Consider the following 3,401-nt stretch of genomic DNA (forward strand, 5'->3'; position numbering starts at 1 on the left):
CACATGTTCTTTCAGGATGCTATTTTGCACAAATATCTGGTTTTCTGGGCCTGAATCCAGAGGCTGCTCTCCTCCAGTTCTGTGTCATCTTGCATGTTATTTCACTGCATATGACCTCCCCTATAGCATAGGGCAGAGAGACACTTTCCCAGTCTCACATTTTAATATTTTAACAACTCCGTGTTTCCTCTTGTAAAAATTTGGTAATTTTTTCCAAGGTTTTTTCAAAAACTTTTTAAATTTTGCTTCTGCAGTGACATCATGGTTTCTTAGCATTTCTACTGCAACCAAAATGTCTTTCATTGTGTTTTTGCTGCTACCTACTGGACTACAATTTGCTTTTTTGATGTCATCACTGCACCAACAGCAATCTCTTTTTAAAGAGATTCACATCATCTCATGTTACAGAATCACATGTCAGAGTAGGGCTAACTTTCTGCTGCTGACTTCTTTAAAATGCTTTGCTGATCCATATTATCTCTGTTGTACATATTTCCCTATCTTTGCTTTTGATCAGCCCATTTCCTGTTTAAACTACCCACACAGGATTTTTGTAACTTGGTAAACAAGATCTGTGGCTTCCTACCAGGGCAGGAGTTTCAATTTCAAGTGCTAGGTATTTGATACATCTCTGTTCATCTTTCCTTTGCATCTTTACAAGGGACATTATTTATCACTGATTTGTTTACTCTCAGGTTTCCTCCTGTAATTCCACACTTTTCATTGTCTCAGCAATGTGGAAGATCAGACAGCTGATGCTGAGCTGGGCAGTGCCCCAGACCTGCTGGCCCTGGTACAGTGGGAGCCGTGGGAGAGATAAACTCAAGGCAAGAACAGAAGTGAAGATATCATGTCTGGTCACTCTAACTGATGAGAGAAGATGTAACAAGGACATTGCTGGTGCAAGAGAATGTAAGAGGGACTTGGTAACCAAAAAGATTGTGTTGCTAAGGGAACAGAGGCAAAGGGGTCCGAGTAGAAAATTTTGTAGGGACGTTAGAGGACTATGAATACTGGTGATCATTGTAATAAGCTGGCTTTGCTTGCATAGCATGATCCCTGTCCTTCAGTCACCACACAGCACTATAGAATTTTTAATTCTGAGTTTTAATTTTCTTTATGATGCACCCTTTATGGGCTTACTCGATTTGTTCTGCCCATCCTTCCCAGACTTTTCTGCTTGGCATTACAAAGACCATCCCTGATACCACCAGTTATATAGAACATCTGACCCTGCAGGGTGTTTGTGTCAGTGTCTATTTCTGAGTCTTTTTGCCATCTGGCAAGACCCACATGTTTAAGCCAGCAAGGTGCTTCAAAATATGTCAAACAACAAGTACAGATCAGTCTGTGTCCCACCATGTTGGTAGATTTTTCACACTCCTACTATTTTAACACAAGGCCTAGGTAGGCCATGTGACCCCAAATCTGCTTGACTAAAAAAAGTTGCTAACCTATAACTGACAATACAAGCACTTAAGCCAAGCAAGATACATTAAAAAAAAAAAAAAGATGAAACAAAAACAGAAGTGAAATTGTTAAGTTGACAGCAGCCACTGGAGGACTCATGGAAAAATTAATAACTGAAATAACTCTAAAACTCTGAGAAAAAAAATCAAAATAGAATATAGCAACTCAGCAAAACTGAGGATCATCTTATTGCAAGGAGCAATAGAGTCTGGCACTTCCCCCTGTGATTACCATCTGCCTGACCAGCAGAAATCCAGTGGTTATCTGCATCAGAGGTGGTGAGGGTATTAATGCTTAGGCTAATAGCACATTACTCACAGACATTTATTGCCTGTACAATACAACAAATAGCATAATTGCTCCATACTCATAAATTGTGTTTGTGATCCTGTTTTTGAGCCTCCATGCAGAGGAAAAGTCACCCATATAAAAGTGAATACAAGTGCTGAGAGGGTTATACTACACCACTGCTCTATTTCTTGATTGCTATATTCAATATATTCACTTTGTTATTAAAGTGATCCATGAAAAGAAATAGGCCGAGTTTTGGTATTTCTTAATTCCTACTATGAAGGCCATTTTGGAAATGCATTCTTGTGTTCTTCACATTTCTCTGTTATAGCCAACATTGTGCAATCTTTGTTTTGGCATGTGGGGTGCCATGCATTGCTCAGATCACCTGTTTGGTTGGCACACTTCCTTCTTCTCCATCCTAGTTGCCAGATGACTTCCTGGGGTGACTCAGCCTGCAGGCTGGCTGGCTTACCTGTCACTGCCCCTGTCCTGCACATGTGAACGTGAGTCAAGGCAGGATGTGGGTGGAGATGGAAGCACAGCCCAATTATAGAATGAAGAATGAAGGTGGGAATGCATGAAATAAATATTGGTAGAGTGCAAACTCTGGCTTTCTTCCTAAAATCTTAAACTCTATCTACCTCTTAAGATGAATTCCAGCAAAGCAAAGAATTGGGCTCATTTTGCAATCTAGGAATTTGGTGTTCACAGACACATAATAGATTCAGACAATTCTCCATGTCACCCATTAGCTGAAGAAGCTAGCCACAAAAGCTGGAAAAAAGGGAAAAAAAAGCTAGGAACAAGTGTAAATGAAAGTTATTTTTTGAAGTAAGTTTTTCTTCAACTCAACAAGATTTTAAAAACTTATATTAAACAGTGGTGGGAGTGTCAAGGTTTGGTAGAAAATGCTGAAGAAGATGGAGGGATTAGAAAAAGTGACAATTTGGCTTATAGAAGCCCCATGCTGTCCTGTAGCATGCTCAGCTGTAATCCTACAGACTCATCAAGGAGACAGCTATCCCGACTTTGGGGGAAGGAAGGAAGGATTCCAGGAAGGAAGGATTCCAGGAAGGAAGGAAGGATTCCAGGAAGGATTCCAGGAAGGAAGGATTCCAGGAAGGAAGGAAGGATTCCAGGAAGGATTCCAGGAAGGATTCCAGGAAGGAAGGAAGGATTCCAGGAAGGATTCCAGGAAGGAAGGAAGGATTCCAGGAAGGAAGGATTCCAGGAAGGAAGGAAGGATTCCAGAAAGGAAGGATTCCGGGAAGGAAGGATTCCAGGAAGGAAGGAAGGAAGGATTCCAGGAAGGAAGGATTCCAGGAAGGAAGGAAGGAAGGAAGGATTCCAGGAAGGAAGGAAGGAAGGAAGGAAGGGTGAGTCTGCTGTCCTGTACATTTTTGCTGTGTGAGCAGCCCTCAGTGACTGGCCAACACCTGATGATCTGCCCAGCAACACGATCCTGGCAGCCTGCCAGCACTTGGTGATTTTTTTTTGTCCAGCAGCAGCACTGAAGACTTTATTTCTCCATTGGTGAATGGATCAACACAGATATATGACCTCACCAGGCTTAACACAGTCAGCAAAATACTTCCGGTGTACATGCAGTTGTTTATCAAGCTGTGCAAATGTGCAGC

At 41.6% G+C, this 3,401-nt stretch overlaps 1 long non-coding RNA gene across 1 annotated transcript; it reads left to right on the forward strand.

Annotated features, from left to right (window-relative positions):
* Positions 1–578: 578 nt before the first annotated feature.
* Positions 579–2,389, forward strand: LOC134042996 (uncharacterized). Its single transcript, XR_009933120.1, has 3 exons — positions 579–616; positions 696–912; positions 2,187–2,389. It is a non-coding gene; the product is annotated as an uncharacterized LOC134042996 (long non-coding RNA).
* Positions 2,390–3,401: the final 1,012 nt, after the last annotated feature.

Source organism: Cinclus cinclus, chromosome 4 (assembly GCF_963662255.1).
Source record: "Cinclus cinclus chromosome 4, bCinCin1.1, whole genome shotgun sequence".
In the NCBI taxonomy this organism is placed as follows: Eukaryota; Metazoa; Chordata; class Aves; order Passeriformes; family Cinclidae; genus Cinclus; species Cinclus cinclus.